General features: G+C 45.2%; 1 protein-coding gene across 7 annotated transcripts in view; it reads left to right on the top strand.

Annotated features, from left to right (window-relative positions):
* grid2 (glutamate receptor, ionotropic, delta 2) overlaps positions 1–18,210 on the top strand; it is a 351,085-nt gene that overhangs the window by 205,259 nt on the left and 127,616 nt on the right. The window lies entirely within an intron of this gene.

Genomic DNA, 18,210 nt, shown 5'->3' on the forward strand with positions numbered 1-18,210 from the left:
TCCCTTTTGGTAATGTCTCTTACAACCCGATCGCTTGCCTTTCTATAGCATCACTGGTGATCACGTGTGTGTGTGAGGTTCACTATGATCACGTACGCTACAGATGATCACGTACGCTCAGCTCACTGAAACAGTAACTTCTGTCAAACACTGGTACTAATCATTCCTAAAGGCTTGTAATCTCCAGATTAGGTGTGTTTTGGTAATGATCAACACATGCTGTTGAGTCTGCTGATACTTTGTCAAATTGCCCGCTGAAGATCACTTAGGAGTCATGATCAACAATGCTGTAGCCGTTGTCTATGAGGCCCTCCGTGCCCTCTGTGCCCTCCCTGCCCTCTGTGCCCTCTGTGCCCTCCCTGCCCTCTGTGCCCTCCATGCCCTCCCTGCCCTCTGTGCCCCCTGTGCCCTCCCTGCTCTCCCTGCCCTCTGTGCCCTCCCTGCCCTCCATGCCATCTGTGCCCTCCCTGCCCTCCCTGCCCTCTGTGCCCTCTGTGCCCTCCCTGCTCTCCCTGCCCTCTGTGCCCTCCCTGCCCTCCGTGCCCTCTGTGCCCTCCCTGCCCTCTGTGCCCTCCCTGCCCTCCCTGCCCTCTGTGCCCTCCATGCCCTCCCTACCCTCCGTGCCCTCAGTGCCCTCCATGCCCTCCCTGCCCTCCCTGCCCTCCGTGCCCTCTGTGCCCTCCATGCCCTCCATGCCCTCTGTGCCCTCCCTGCCCTCCATGCCCTCTGTGCCCTCCCTGCCCTCCCTGCCCTCCCTGTCCTCTGTGCCCTCCTTGCCCTCCGTGCCCTCGGCTCTTATTTCAGACAGACCTAACACATTGTTAGACATAACAGTCATTAGACATTGTTCCATCCAAACTAATTGTTGATGATGGTAAAGTGATACTATATAAAGCGAACATTTTAAGATGCGCCGTGGCTACTCGACGGTCTGCTCTGCCAAATTGTGTTTGTTTTGGAAAGTCATGGAGATGTTACGCTGTCTGTGACTGACAGGTACCTTTAGCCGTTGTCTGAAGAACAAAGACTAATGAAATACATCCCTAATGCCCCCCCCCCCATTTCCTTCATAGCACACTAGCCTAGGGCTTTTTAACTAGGGCCTCTAGGGTGAGATTTGGGAAAGAGCCCTTTGTCTTCATTGAAAAAGATCAATTGAACGCACTAATGGGCATTCCTCTAAGTTAATGTTTTATTCATAATGTGTGAAACATGACACATGTGCAAATGTGGCCCGGTGTGCAGTTATTATAATGACTTCATGTTGTTATAATGACATGGAATCCATACAGAGTCAGCTGCTTTGTTAATCCTACATGGCATTTGGGTTCTTCGCGTAATTACAGCGTGACCCCTGGAGAAACGATCAGAATCCAATTTGGTAGTAGGGAGACAGAGGGGGAGTCGGGCTGGGTATCAGTGTCCCAGGTGTGAGGAGTCATGACATGGCCTGGGGTCTGTTTACGAACTTCATGAGATTTCGTAAGCACCACTGGGAGCCCTTGGCATTTCCATGGGAAGAGGTGCTCAGGAGACGCCTGCTGTTCAGCCCACCTCAATTAGAATTTGGGACGGATTTAGTTTTTGGAGGGGCGAGGTATAACTTGGAATCTTTTTTTCTTTCTGATGCCACATCCGATAAATCTCTGATACTCGACTGCAGATCTGAAAATCAATTCCACTCTGTTATTCCCATGTCCCAATCAGATTCACCGGATAATTGGATTTCACAATGAGGTAGAACAGGAAACCAGCAGGCTCCAGACACCAGACCTGGTAGGGTAATGGGTCCTGCACATGTAGGCGCTTGGTTTGTGCTCAAACGCTTGAGAAATTAGCACCTCTCTCAGATGAGTCCAGATTAACGACCATCGCATTCACACTGGCCCTTCTCAGCACCGAACGCTATATACGTGTTAAGTAATGCGAATGAACAAGAGATACAAGTGCTAAAGTCTATGCGCTAGCCATTTGACGTGAACAAAACACTGCATGAGGTGAGTTAGGGAGTGGAGGTAAGACGAACGGCAAGTTGTCACGAGGCCTACAATCATGTCAATGCGCTCCGACATTAAGAATTTACTAACCCCACTCTGAAGAGATATTCTGTTCCACTTTTAAATATTTTAAGTTGTGGACAGATTTAGGCTAAAATCAAGGACAATTTCTCTCAAGCCTTGACTGTTTTTACATGATGAAGTTTACTTGTCAAGTCATTCATCACAAGCGGGTCTAGTGAAATGTATTAGGCTGTTCTGCTAGATGGGAACTGATTATATCCAGGGCTCACTGCGCATCTCTCATTTCTGTCTATCTCTCTATCTCTCTGTCTCTCTGTCTCTCTGTCTGTGCCTAAAAAAAAACATAACATTTTATTTGGGAGGTAAAGGAAGACAACACTGTCAGTGGACATTTTTAAAGTTTTGTCAAACTGTTCTATAAAATCTGTCAAACAAATGGAATTCAAATCTAATGAAAACTAAATATTAAATATTGAATCCTAAGACATGAACAAAATGCACGGGTGATCTGTATTTTCTTTCAACTTTCTGAAGAGGCAGTGTGGGAATGCCAGCGTCTGTGTGCTTGTTTGCCAACCACTTTGTGTAGCCGTTAGCGATTATGCTAATGATATGACTGTCTTCTAGCAGATAAAAAGGCTTTCCCAAAAACCTTCTAAATTAAATTGTGTTTAAAAAGCAGCCTATGTCTACCTGGCAGAATAATATCATGGTCATAAATCATAAATGTGTGCTACAAAAACATTTACATTTGACATTTATGTAATTTAGCAATGCCATTATTCGGTGTGAGTAGTGAGAGCAGACATTCTCACTTGAACTTGGTGGGAATTGAAACCACAACCCTTGTGTTACACGCTACGGGGGACTGCAAATTTCGGTTAAATTGTTTCCCAGAGCTTTTCACTCAGACCTTTATAAAATGCTCCAGAAACACTGAGCGGGCTAATGATTGAGTATGTAATAATTATTATGTCGCTATTATTGCATGAGTAGAATGTCATTTTGTGTATTTTGATATAGTAGTTGTGCCATATCGCCCAGTCTTATCATTTGTGTGTGCGCCTGCACTGTACGTGTGTGTGTGTGTGTGTTTGTGTCCATGCCTGGGTGGGCTGTTAATATATGTGAGCTGCACATGCTTGGGCTGGGGTTTGGGTCAGGGTTTCGGGGCTGGGGTGCTGGTCAGGGGTTCAGGGCTGGGGTTTGTGGCTGGGGTTCGAGGCTGGGATTTGGGGCTGGGGTTCTGTTCAGGGGTTCGGGTCTGGGGTTTGGGTTCGGGTCAGGGGTTCGGGTCAAGGGTTTCGGGTCAGGGGTTCAGGGGTTCAGGGCTGGGTTCTTATTGTAGTTCAGGTTGCAGTAAGGGTGCTATTCTGACAACACACTCGATAGACAAACACACACACAAATAATCTATATGTGATTTACTGTGTAATTTAATCCTCTGGTGTGTTTTATTGGCCAACACATGAGCTGGAATCTAGATGGCTGTACTGTTGGCTGTCCTTTCTCATGCATATAAAAAGAAGAAGCTGACATGGTTACTCCATCTGAAAATAGTCTAAGAGCCAAGAGAATGTGTAATTCTTTGCTGAGTTTACTGTTTAAACGACCATTGATAACGACCTAACTTCAGTCAGCACAAGGGAAAACTAGTATACAGAAGTATCAGGGTATGTGAGTGAGTAACAAATAACAAATAGTAAGAAAGGGTCTTTAAGCATCGACCCAATTATGGGGTGGAATTTAATGTACATTTCTTGTGTTCAAAAAGCTCATCCATTTACACTCTTTTTACAGATTTGAGATAGATGTGAATAAAGTTAGTTGAAGTTTGTATGGACAGTTTATATGGTTTAAGAAAACACATTTAATTGGCCCATAGACTTTTGTCAGTGTGAGCAATGCTTCAAAGGCATGTTTGGAGGAAAAGGGTCTGGGAGCAATTGCAATGGCAAGTTGAAAAAAAGTGACATTCTCCTTTAACTCCACTGTGGACCAGGATAACGTTTTATCCATTTAGCCGAGTAATCCAGAGTAACTTGCAATTAGATCACTACATAAAAAGGCACTTACACTAAATAAATAATACATTCGTGATTTGGTTATTATGAAAGTCTACATTTGTACACCAAAACAATGGATGACAGGTTTGTAGCCCGGATATGGCCTGATGTTAACGTTTCCTAGATCTCGACATGACAATCCACTTAGAACGACATCGTTATTAGAATCCGCGGTATGTCTGTGATTAGTGTAGAACGAAAGTCATTATGACCTTGCTTCTCCAGGGGATGCTCCATCTGTTTATGCTTTATCAATGCGAAGTGGTTGTGACAATGCATAAGATAGGATGCTTGTAGGAAAAGGGGTCTGGGAACAATTGCAGTGGAGTCCTGAATTCGTATCCTCAGTGCTTCTTGTCTAGTTCTTTGATATCTAGAGAATATTAATTTTGCCATTTGATGTCCACACCTTGAAATATTAAAATGATCTCAGCTTGAGCGTTTCTCACATCCACAGTGAGATCCTAAAATAACATGCCTCCTTCCTCACGGCGTAACCTTCAAAAATGTCAAGATTATCTCCAAAGAGAATAGCTGAAGACGTTCTCTGATGTAAGAATGTGATTGGCAAAGTGGAAATAGGGTTAACCAATTTGGACAGAAGGAGAGGCAACAGGATCATTTGTTTGTTTTTTCTCAGCCGGTGGTTTTCCACTCCAGGCTTCCGGACTTTTCAGTTCGCCTGCTGACACGCGGAATGGAACCGTATTTCGTATGTATTTTGGGAATTCCCCTTACTCTATTTGCCCGACAAGGTGGGGGAAGAGAGAGGAGGCCATCGTTGTTGAACCCACACTGCAGCAGTACATGCTCAGTGGAGGCGGCGACACAGGCTACTTGTCCTCCGAAAGGCCACGCGCCCAAGTTCAGCTGACCTGGACCAGATGCAGGCCCCGGTTCCAAGTGCCACACTGAACAGAACAGACAAATCCCAAAGGAGGATCTTGAAGCCAGTTGTTCTGCGGAATGTCATTCTTCCTTGTCAATGACTCATTTGGACGTGGGAACCCAAAAGGGTGTCAGGCTGGGATTGGATCAGAAGAGGGAGGAGCTTGGGATATGTTCTTTAGCGGAAGAGTGGGAGTCTACTTGGTTGAAGTACTTGGCCAGTAACTAAAAGGTTGCTGGTTTGAATACAAGGTACACTAAAGTGATGTCTGTCCTTGTGCACTTGAACAAGGTGCTTAACCCAAGTCCTGTCAGTCTCTCTGGTTAGAGTGTATGACCAAAATGTGAAAGATATCTTCTCTAAAAATTTACAAGTTTCAATAAAGCCACTCTTGTAGGCAGGTAGCATATCACATGCCGCCAATGTTCTGAGAATGCATTGGTCGTACTCATTAGATTTTTTGTAAGGTACTCCTGACATACTTGCCCCTGTTTATTTTTTATAATTTGGTTGTCCTTATCATCAGATACACCCAAAAGAGTGTATCAAACATCTAGACAAACACTTCACACAATTTAATCTGCATTAGTTCATGTGTTGAAATTTTTGTTATCATAAAATGATGCTGTAGTGCCAATAGAAAATGCTTTTTACTTCTATCACCACAACAGATCATTATCTATTGAGTTCCCAAATCGTGATAGTAGCCCTTCAAGATTAATGTCTGCAATCTACAAATCATTTTACGTTCCCTTTCTCATTTCAAAAAATCACATTTCAGGGCACTGCAGTGACTGGCAAGCTTGCAATCATGGCTTTCATCGTAAGTCAGAGAAATGAACCACGTTTCTATGCGTTGTGCCTTTCAGTTCTCCTGTGATGTTTTAAAACTTTTGCTAACCAATTATTTTACTCAGTTGTCTGAAGTAATTTGAAATAATCAAGGATGTGTGAGGAAAATCCAAACCCTGCTCTGTGAAACCACCTAGTGTGCTTTATATTTTAGGGCCGTTTTGGCCAGCGAGACCGCTGGCAGTGCGCGTGAGGTGAAAATGTGTGCGTGTGTGTGTATTTGTGTACGTGTGTGTGCACACGTGCGTATGGTGATGTATGTGTGTTTATGTTGTGCACATACTAAGTGTGAGGTGTGCGTGTGAAGTGCAATGTGTGTGTGTGTGTGTCTGTGTCTGTATGCGTGCATGTCTCACAGCGCGTGATTCGGATGTGATGTTGACACCACTGATTACTGCTACTGTCTGGGTGGAGCCGGGGGTAACTGAGAGGTCACCGTGAGGTGAAAAGGTCATGGATTGCTGCGTCATGTCAGGGTGGGGTCCTCAGCCAGCGTCTCTCGCCCGTCAACCCAGTCAGATGTGTTTGGCGGTGTCAGGGACAGATGTCGGTCACGTGGACGGCGACAGCCTGGCGGTGGGGCGGGGAGCGTTTGGGAAACACAGCTTCTCCGGGGGTGGCGTGGCGCCACTTAGGGCTGACAGCACCGACAGATGCCAGGTATATTACGTTGATAGGAAACCTGTATCTCTGCTGGAGTACGTTGAGTTAGACTGTCGTCACCGCGCGGTATCGTTCAGCGTGTGCTCCGTTCCCGGTCCGCTGGGCAGGGCCCGACTTCCAGGGTTGTCAAGGAAGGCTAGCTGCTGTTTTACACTGCACACACACACACTCCCACACGCTCACACACATGCGCGCACACACACACACACACACACACAGCCACACACTCACACACATGAGCACACACACATCTACACACCTCCGTGGCTGCATGTAATGGTGTGTACGAGGTACGAGGTAGATCTCAGTTTGGGGCCATGTGACTAGACGCTTCACCTCAAGGTAATAGTTAGACAGATAGCCCTTGTCAGACCTGTCCTCTTCTCTACCACTTTCCCCCTCACTCCATCTCCATTCCTCTTTCCGCTCCCTCTCTCCCCGTTCACCCAGACAGATTGTTGCGTTCCCTGCAGTCAAGGTTGTGGTCTGAGCTGGAGACTGAGTCTGCAGGGGTCATGCCTCCACCGCACTGAGGTCTCTGATTGGACAAAGGAGATAACCTGGTTGGTCACATGACCGTGATGTCTTTGTATGAGGGACATGACACATGCATCACAAAGAGGGGGCATTAAGAAAGACAGACAGAGAGAGAGAGAGAGAAAGAGAGAGAGATTGAGATAGAGAATAGGAAACAAGAGAGTGAGGGTGAGTAAGAGAGAAAGTGACTGAGAGACAGAGGGCGAAGGCGTGAAAAGGTGAGACAGAAAAATGGAATACGAACAAAATTATATAAGTAGGAGATAAAGTTTTAGCCTGGCTAAAATCAAACTGGATATCAGGAAAGATTTGGCCAGTGAATGTGAAGGACAGAGCCGGTCAAATAAATAAAGTCTTCCAAGTACCTGGAATACATTTGAAGAAAAAGAGACAGCAGATTATTTGAGGCCCAGCCGTTGAGAAGTCGACAAATGAATAATAATGCTAAGCTATAGGGAGTCGCAGTGTTAGCCTGGTTTATCACAGGGATAACCCAACCAGACAGTCATGCAAATAAGCACAGAGGAAGAAGGAAAAGGAAATGTAAGGAAAAGTCTACATGGTCCTACTAGATGACACCCAATAAACTTTTCTGCTGTTCAGTTTCCCTCCGCCAAGGCACAGATGTTTAAAATGCATCATCAAATGCCTTCCAGAACCAAGTGTTTTACATCAGAATACTGATGCCTCAGAATGTGTTTGTTCTTTTTTGCCTCTTTTAAAGAAATGGACATGTTAAATCAACACAATGACGCTAGGTTGTTATTCATGCATTTAATCTATGAAGAACTTCTACACACACTGGCTGCACTGATGAAAATAGGATTGAAATGTGTTATGTGATGATTAAAATGTTGATACATTAAAAATGTGTACATAACATCCAAAACGGTGTATATTGCAACGGGAGACCGATGAGTGCTACGTACAGATTCGCAGAACGAGCAGACAGGAGAGCAATATTAACAAAGGTAAATGAATGTTTTTCTAAGTTGCTCAGCCTTTCGCTGTGCCTCAAACAAGGCCGGAGGCTCTGTGGGCGAGGACAAATGTAGCACCGTTCTAGACATATCGCAACCTTCTTAGGCACTTGGCAGACACAGCAACAGAAAGGCCATTACAATAGTCCAGACGGGATGAGACCGAAGCGTGGGTGACACATGTGACGGCATAGGTCTTAACCTCTCAATGTTCCATGGAACACTTGATGTGGCCCTCAGATGAGAGTTGACTGTCAAATGTCTCCCACTCGGGTTGAGGGCCTTGACACCATCAATGTTGATGTCGTTTGCCGCTATTGTTAACGATGGCTCGAATCAGGATGACCGGAACATTAGAAAGTTTTACAGAAACCTGTAATCCGTCCACACTCGCGACGTGGCGCCGGTAGATGAGCGGGAAGACGCGCCGTCAGCGTTTGTGGAGACGCGCCGGTGAGTGTCATCGATAGAAAATGGAAAGCCCGCGATCGCTCAAGCTTTTTTCCAGAAAGACCCTGTAAACGGAAAAGAGTATCGGCCCCAGGACCGTGCCCTGAGGGGTCCCCCGGGGACGACTCCCACGGCGACTGACCTGCCAGGGCCAGAGAAGGACAGCATCTGATGGTCCCAGGAGCTTTCTCTGTCATGTCGTCTAGCGGGTAAGCTTCATGCTGGGGTCCAGCAGTATGAGGAGGCTTCGGCTGTTTGGGTGCTTAACGCCGGGGTGTGGCCATAGCAGGTCCTGGAGGTGCCCATCTGCCTGCACTGCGTGGGATACATGGTTGTTGCATTCAATTATTCCCGAAGCCTTCGACGAGTGACTGGCCATGTCAGGATGTCTCCGCCTTCTGCTCACTTCTTGGTTTTTCAAGAGCCACTCTTGGGTGAATGTGTTAAAGTAAACCTTTCAGGGGTGCCTTTAATCCTTTTTAAATCAATCAATCAAATGTATTTATAAAGCCCTTTTTACAACAGCAAAGTGCTTTTACAGAAACACCTGGCCTTAAACCACAAGGAGCAAACAACAGTAGTGTTGAATTTCAGTGGCTAGGAAAAACTCCCTAAGAAGGACAAATGTTAGGAAGAAACCTAGAGAGGACCCAGGCTCAGAGGGGTGATCAGTCCTCTTCTGGCTGTGCCGGGTGAGATATTAAGAGTCCAAAGTTATGGCCTGGTTATCTTTGACGTGATGGTCTTTGCATCCTGGCTCACCAAGTCAGATTTGCCAGTCACAAGGTGCTGAATAGATTTCACCTGTATTTTAGCAGGTTGATTGACTGAGAGCTCATTCTCAGCATCGACCTGGGGGCAACTAGAGTTAACTGCCTTGCTCATGGACAGAATGATGGATGTATCATCTTGCTGGCCATGGCCCTTTTACCTGGCCGCCCTAAAAAAAAGGTTGTTTTTTAACCAAATAACTGTTTGAACAGGTCTTTTTAAAGAACATTGCGAACAGAATCGCCACAGTAAAAGAGCTACTCTTTGGCAGTCTTATAGAAGTTTTTTGTAGTTGATTTTGCTCACATTCTTTGTTGTTGCTGAATTAACAAAATAACTTGCATATTTTAGATGGTATATCCACACAAAAAAACATTCCGGTAAAAGACTGCTGTCGGGGCCTTTACGTTCGTAATTTCTTTCAGTTTCCATAGTTCCTGGTCGATTCTTTGGTTCATTCAATGTGGAGAAACGTTTGTCCACCTAATGTACAGTTTCAGGTGAATGGAATCACGAGGGCCATCACACTGTCCATCACTAATACGCTATTTCGTGAAGTGACTGGTCATGCCTTTCCAAACCTAGCCAGAGTGAGGAAGAGAAGCCATTCAAATGTTTTATCACCCACAACTTGCCATCCAAATGACTGCTTTGGTTTAGTGTGTAATAAACAACCTAAACCCCTGAAACTGGAATAACCAACTCAGCAACAGGTGCAATTACTCTGACCTGTTTAAAACATTAATATTATTCCTCATAATATAGGACACAATCAATGAATCAAAGTACCCAAACAAATATTGATATCGAAATACGCTGGGATTACATTAATGAGGCGCCAGTTCCCTTTACTTTCAGTGAGGGATCTGTTTGACTCCGTGAGAGATTCCAGCAATGGGAAAATTAACACTCTGGTCTGAAAAGGAGGATTGATGTTGTAGAATCTTACTGTGCGTATGAAATTCCTTTGTTCACGATCATAGCACTTTTTGGGGCATATCTAAATGCCTAATGTTTACATACTCAGCGGGTAGAGTTTACGTTATGAACGTGTCAAGTGTTTCGTGGTTTTGCAGTGCGGAAAGGGCTGAAACTGAGACAATAATTTGCTCAGGATGCATGTTGTTTCTTTCTACCATCAACGCTGTGTCCGGGAGCGTAGGAAGAGCAAACTGACAGAGGTGCTGTTACTACAGAGGAGGAAGTGGAAGAACAAAGGCGTGAGATGCTGGGACGGTTCACCCCGGTGAAGGCCTAGGGAGGTTATGGGGGATGGGAGCGCGGGGGTGAGGGATGGGTATCCTGGAAGAGGGGTGAGCATATGGCTTACACAACCCACCTTAGTGGTGCTGTACTCGTAGCTCCCTCCGTGGTTATTACTCAGATATTTTAATGGGAAATGACTCGGTTATAAATTGGTACTTTTCTAGTAATTATTTTTTAAGTGATTTTACTAAATTGGTCACATCTTGGCAACAAAACTGCCACTGTCGGGTAAGTTAAATATAAATCCCCAAATAAGCATAAGTTAATTTTCTGGAAATAATTGCATAATTGCCGTGTTGCCATTCGAGCGCCATGTCTTGGAAAAATAACTCATTACCTGGAAATCTTTTTCCCAGAAGACGATACGTTGAAAGGTTCCTCACTGCTGTTGATGGTTTTGTCGCTTCAGTCTTTCGCCGCCTTGGTGAATCAACAAACGGGGGTTCTTGGTGGTGTCCCAAATAGCACTCTATCCTCCGGCCCCAGTGAACCCCAGTCTAAAGAAGTGCGTTGCGAGGTTGCAGGGTGCGATTTGGGCCGCGTCCTTGTATTGCACAGTGGCACAGGACATTCAGCCGGGGTCTGTTTTAACCTCAAGCTTTATCACCAGAACAGACGTGGCATTAAAATCTCACACACATGGGTGATGCTGGCAGGAATGATGGCGGATCATTAAGGTTTTGGGGGAAACACTCCTCGGGGGGCGCCACAGCCCACCGTTAGCACTCTGGCTCCAATTACTGTCTGTGGACAAGGTGACGGGTTGTCTTGGTGTATTGGTTTGTGATAGCCTTTGTGCCGACGAGCGTTTGTGTTTTTGCGTAGATGAGAATACATGTGCGAACTCTACGTTTGTGTGTGTGTGTGTGTGCGTGCATGTGGCTGTTCATGTATGTACCAGGTATGTCTCACAGTGCCTGAGCTCGTATTCAGGGATTATTATTCTGATTATTTACAGCCGTTAGCCTGGCTTTTCTCCGGGCCCCGCCCCTCCCTCTGTCACTATCCACATTTCACGGCCAATCAGATCTCACTGGCCGTTCCCCCATCTCATGCCATTTCTCCTCGCTTTGTTTCTTATTTCATTTGGGAAGGCATGACCATTCTTTACACGCTACTCTGTCGGCCGTATATCACGCTGAGTCTGGCCTCGGAGGCTGAGAGGGAGGGACATAAAATACTATTTGGTTAAATGGATAACAGTGTATAGTGGCATTTTTACACTGGGGTGGAATGAAGTATGAAAAATGAAATTACATTCCAGTGGTATTTTCAAAAAAAAATGTGCTGTGTCTTTTCTAATTCATGCACTTGGTTTTAATGGAAATCCTGCTAGTAAGATGTATTAGATGTGAAATTGAAATTGTATGCGGAAAGGCACAGAGAGACAGAGAAAGGCTCAGAGAGACAGAGAAAGGCTCAGAGAGACAGAGAAAAGGGAGAGAGAGACAGAGAAAAGGGAGAGAGAGACAGAGAAAAGGGAGAGAGAGACAGAGAAAATGGAGAGAGAGACAGAGAAAATGGAGAGAGAGACAGAGAAAATGGAGAGAGAGACAGAGAAAATGGAGAGAGAGACAGAGAAAATGGAGAGAGAGACAGAGAAAATGGAGAGAGAGACAGAGAAAATGGAGAGAGAGACAGAGAAAGGCACAGGGAGACAGAGCATCCTGTGTAGTTTTTTCATCATAGATAGTGAATTTATTCTGGCTTCCTTTGGGTTTCTTGGATGCATCAGTTTTTTTCCTCCTCCGTCGTCTGTTGATGAAGTGCATGACATTTCTGGTCCTGACGACTGTTATTAGTTTTGGGAACTTTGCTGTTGAAAAGGTGACGCTTACATTATGTGCTTAAAATGTCTAAAATGTCAGGTCATCGGTTTAATTTTCAGAAACTATTTATGTGTAATATAGACAATATGTGTAGTTTACTTTCTTCCTAACTTCCATCTTTTCTATTGATAAAACCACACAACAGGCAGACATTACAAACTGTCAGTTTTTAAAATCGCAATTTTGTAAACACCAGACCCCTGGAAAGCGATGCGAAGCCCTGCCACCGATGCTTCATACCAGATCTGGGAATCCCATTGAGTGCGGTTGCCTGCTGAGGCCGCAGAACAGTAACTACTTTAGAACGTAAGCTTTGTTTCCTGTTTTCTCCCGTCTTCTTCCTTGGTGATTCTCCCTATCAGATGTGATGAAAGGCGATGGAGCCGTGGCAGTGGGCTGATAAGACTACACTGGTTGGATTAGCCCTCTAATCCGCTCCCTTCTCACTGACGCCACTATTAGACATGCACACAGACTCAGGCAAAGGTCAGCACCGGGGTCAAACTGGTACTGTGATATTGGCACCATCCAAAGTCCAAACAGGGAAAATCTCAACACTAGGATTCAGTCCTGGTGTAGTGCGTTGTGAAGGGAGTAGGGTGCTGTTGTAGACACTGGGGTTAGGGTTACACAGAGAAGCGAGTGATCACAGTGGAAGAGGGTCAGGTTGGCATGGTGCTGGTGACTGATGAAGATGGTCAGGTTGGCATGGTGCTGGTGACTGATGAAGAGGATAAGGGTGGCATGGTGTTGGTGACTGATGAAGAGGGTCAGTGTGGCATGGTGTTGGTGACTGATGAAGAGGGTCAGGGTGGCATGGTGTTGGTGACTGATGAAGATGGTCAGGGTGGCATGGTGTTGGTGACTGATGAAGAGGATAAGGGTGGCATGATGTTGGTGACTGATGAAGAGGATAAGGGTGGCATGATGTTGGTGACTGATGAAGAGGATAAGGGTGGCATGGTGTTGGTGGCTGATGAAGAGGATAAGGGTGGCATGGTGTTGGTGACTGATGAAGAGGGTCAGGGTGGCATGGTGAGACCCAAAAATGTTTTTACAACTGGGGCAGCAGAAGCTGTATTCTGGGATAGCTGTATCACTTTGTATCCAGTGGTACATGGCATGGCCAAAGTTTTTCCTTTCAAAACGAAATTCATACCTGTCGAGACAGCAGTCTACACAGCAAAAATCCTTCGCTCCTGTTCCCCGAGCACCGCGAGGCCGCTGACTAGACAAAGAGGGGAGGTCTGGCGTGGCCTGGCTGACACGCACGCAGACAAAACTCCAACAACACTGGCAGTTTACCAGTAGAGAGATGTTGACACTGCCCTACAAAGGTTCACTTCTTAATTCACTGGGGTATTGCGCCGGCGGTTTTGGACCGAGATGATAAATCTGTGGGAACAACTCGCTGAAGGATGCCGCTAAACTGTACCACATTGGGTTTGGGTTAACGGTTATGTTCTTTCAACAATTACACCATTAGTTAGATGAAGGGGGAAATTGGAGTTCAATTTATTTACATGCTTAACTGATTGGGATGGTTGCTAATAAACAATAAGCTAATATTTTAGAAGCTCCTATATACTGCGTCTGTCTGTTCTTAATTTTGGGTTACTGTTGATTTTTCACTGTCAAAAATCCGAATGGCAAGTATTCATCTAATTTATAGGATTGTTTGAGTGATAATTTGAGGCTAACAGATGTTGTGCTAGACGGTTAATTAAGAGCTATTTCAAAACAATGCACGATTCCTCTGTATTGATATTTATTTTTATCTCTGGCGTTCATTTAGCCACTAATTAGTTAACTAAATACTCATTGTTTTTAAATCGATGACAAGTCTTTACGAGACCATCTCTTTGTAATTAGTCTTTCCAAAGCGTAAGTGAGAAACCCAGAACCTAGTAAACCTTAACCGGTTTCCTTGGAACGACAAAGCATCTGGAATATACAAGTGCTAACACAACGGAGCGATCTTGATTACTTGAACTAACCATCATGCTTTTTTTGTCTGGGATTTATAAAGTAGGTGTGTGGACACAGCTTAATAACCCACGCCAGGGTAGAAATACCCTCCTATTTTCCATTTCTCCCAACCACCGATCAGTTGCCATACAAATGTCATTTGAGATGTCATGATATGAAAAGAAGCTTGGCAGTGATGTATCACCCCAGAGTGTTTTACATGGGGACGGATCTATAGTCACCATCATCTCCTCAGCAGCCCTGTTGAGGATCTTTGTTCAATACTGAGGAAGACAAATGACTCGACGGAGGTCGATGGAAGTCATGCGCGAGGAACTCGCGGAAACGTATATCACTGTCAGAGACGGAAGCGGGGAGGGGACGAGAACCCGTCGGGGCTGACCTGGTGGCACCCTGGAGGGCCAGCCGTTTTCTGATCCCAGTATGTCCGGTTTCCTTCAACAGAACCGTGGATGGGGATCAACGGGATGCTGGGTGGAGCTAGGTCTGGGCCGGGCCAGCTGTGACACGTCGTTCTGGGCCTGGACACGTCGTTCTGCGCCTAGACACGTCGTTATGGGCCTGGGGTCTGAGTGGCAGGAGCTGAATGCACAAGTCGGTCAGGGGTGCATGACCAGGCCTGTATTGACTAATTAAGCGGGCGGTAATGAGGTGATTTACAGTAATTACGAATCCAGGGATGAGTGTGCATCATGCCCCCTAAGCCTCAGGAGCTCGCCAGCCAGCCCTGAACACGTGATGCCTCCCCGCCATCAGCCCTCCACGCTGCTCATCTCTGACCAGACAGGCGGGTGGAATGTGGAACCAGGGTCACTTTGGGACGTTTCCTGTCCAAATTCAAGAACTCAGCGTTATTTGTTGGATACACTTGTCCCTCCATGTTCTAATGTGGTTTCTTCACTGCGGAGGCTTCTGACTCAGTGTTGGCGGCTATATGTGTGTGTACCTGCAGTATGTGTCTAAAAAATGGCTTTAGAACTCGGTAAAACCACCTTTGCTTTTATTTCCCTGGCAGGATTGCATTAAGCTGCAAAATAAGCTCAGGCTTGAATGACTTGTGTCCTTAACCACGTTTAAGGCACTGCTGGAAGTTTAGCTTGGGGTCTGGTGTGTCTGTTTGTCGCCTACAGTTGGGCGCTTGTTCAAAAGTTTCTGTGTTGGGATGTGTGCTACTGTAGTTTGATTACCCCCTCCCCCCAAAGAAAACCCTGCATATCATGTTTACAAGGAAAACTTGCAAGAAAGTGCATTATCTGTGTGTATTCCCTGATTAAATGTAGGTAAATCATGGACATATTTATATATTTTCAGATGATGTTGGATCACAGGAGTTCTGCGGTACACTCTGTGTGCGTGCTTAAGTGTATGTGGGCCTGTTGTGAATGTAGAGTCAGCACCAGTCTCCCCCAGACTCCCCCAGCCAAGGTGATGGTGTGGCTCTCTGACAATTGCACAGAGAGCATGAATTATAGATGATGGATTCCACAATGTGAGTGAGGTGCCTGACATTAAGCCGAAATGGCAAATGTGACACATAGCGGTTATAATGTATTAAGGAGCACACGCCTGAGTAGGATTGAGATTAATGCGTAAAATAGAGGACACATACACTTCAAAGAGGAGGCGTTTCAAAACCCCATAAACTTGCTTGCCCGAAACGGTGAAATCGACGTAAGAACTTGTGTTTTCTGTGAGTCGAACATGCTGTTACACAGTTAGAGATGGGCGGGCAGGCATAATGTTGCTACATTTAACTGAAGTAGTTTATTGTCAGTAGTGTAGCAAAAAAAGTTGTACCTGTGCTGTGATAAAAAATCTTCAAGCTCCGTTTACTCCATAAACTGTCCTTGCCACTTTCAACAAGTTTTACTGAGACAAAATGTTTTTTTATTATGTAAATACTGTATACAAATAGCCAGATTTACTCAGTTGGCTATGTCTCAGAAAAAATATGTTTAAAACATGATACCTATTGGTTACACCTTTGGGTCAGTAACAGAAAGGACGCAGTAGGCGTATAGAGTCTTTTGGACCGAGGGCTGCTGAGTAAACGTTGAGGTGTAGGGCTTTGCTGTGGGCACATGAAGTTGCCAAGTGACACTGAACTGCTCCTGATCAACCAAGAAATGTTGACAAGACTGAATTACTTAACTGAATTAAATATTTCCTTGTGGCTTAAATCAGTGAACAATCTGTCTTTAACTAGCTGTACATAATCCCGTTATTGGCAAAAGCAGCTTGCTGAATTAATATAATCAGCTTGCTTAGCTTGTTTTATTTAGGATAACACTGTAGACATGCTGCCCCTATGTTAAAAGCAACTGTTATTGGAAATCAATCCAGATAAACATCTCCTCTATGCCACTTTTGATCTGCTGTGTAGAGCAGCATGTACGGCATGCTATGTACCAGACTGAACAAGTGTTGCAGCAACAAAGAGCACACCTGCATCATGAGGAGAGAACTCATAATAATGTTGGCTAGCTTCTCACTCATCAACAGTAGCCAGCTAACTGGTGTAATATATTTACCATTGTATGTGCTGCACTGTTAGCACGATCTGTTTTTGTATGAATTGCTGGCTTAGCTAACATTAGCACGCTTAGCAAAATCATGCTCGGTAGCATGCCATAATCCAATGTACTTAATACTGATCATTGCTGCACAAAACTCCTTAATTAGTTTTAAGACGTATGTATGACTAACTTATGACATTATTCACTGATTTGATTTCAGCCTGTCGTAGGCGATGGAGATAATGTTGCTAAAGATGGCCCCACCACACTGTATGACGTCGGGTGAGGTCTGTTAATATACAGGGAGTACCAGGACCTAGTCCATGGAGATAATGTTAGGGTACTCTGAAAAAGGATCTATTACAACCAGCGGCAGCCCTGGTTTTAATGTATGAATGAACATATGAATATACGTTTGTATTTGTGTGATTGCGCGGTGCATAAAGGTCAGTCTTATGGATTTGGGGTAGAAGCGGTGCAGTGTCCTGTCAGTCCAGACATACACTGGTGCTGCCTGTCGTGCTGGCCATGCAATCGTAAAGAGACCTGTGGTTCGGGTGGCTGAAGTCTTAAACTACTTTTTGAGCATCCCACTGACTCTGGTAAGGTTTCATCTGATTTCATGTAGCTGCGGTGAATTTTCTTGTTTTACAGAGAATTCGCCACAGCTTCCCATTCGGGACAAATATTGTGCATCCTATTGTGTATGCCAAGGCCCCGGCAAGACTTCTGAGATGTGTGTTGCCTGTCTACAGGGAGGGAGTAGCCTGGCTGAACTGAGCCAAGCGCTGTTCTCCTGGAACCTGGATAGGTGCGTGTCAGAGGGCTGGGTATAATCTTCATCAGCGGTCTGCTAAATGAACGCTGGCTCTCAATTATCTGTGTTCTCTTCCTGCCCGAGCCGACAGATGGAACATATGAGATAATAACAATAATGAGAGCTGTGTGAAAGGCGCCACTCCCAGGGACCACCTTCCCCGCCGCCCGCCTCTCCACCTCCGTATGTCATTTCCAAAATGTATTGCGTTCAGAACACATTTAGATCCACGGCACTTGGTTTTGAGTGTAATTTCCAGAAGCCTACGGTATTCGCATGGCGTTCAGAACAACTGATGGCTGAAGGATTGTCCTCTTATGTAAATTACATTGATCTGACAAATCAAAAAATAATAGAGAATACCCTAGTGTGTTCTGCTTCTCGAGCCTTTCTTGCATGTACAATCGCTGTTGGCCTGATTTGATTTGAAATCAACCGTGAAATTGGAAGTACACAGCTAATACTCCACTACGGTCCTATACTGTTGATAATCCTCCTTACATGCCAAAGAGTAGCAGTGGCTTAAATAGGTTACTGCCTCTCAACTTCATCCTGTGGTGCCAT

Source organism: Esox lucius, chromosome 13, assembly GCF_011004845.1.
Source record: "Esox lucius isolate fEsoLuc1 chromosome 13, fEsoLuc1.pri, whole genome shotgun sequence".
NCBI classification, from domain to species: Eukaryota; Metazoa; Chordata; class Actinopteri; order Esociformes; family Esocidae; genus Esox; species Esox lucius.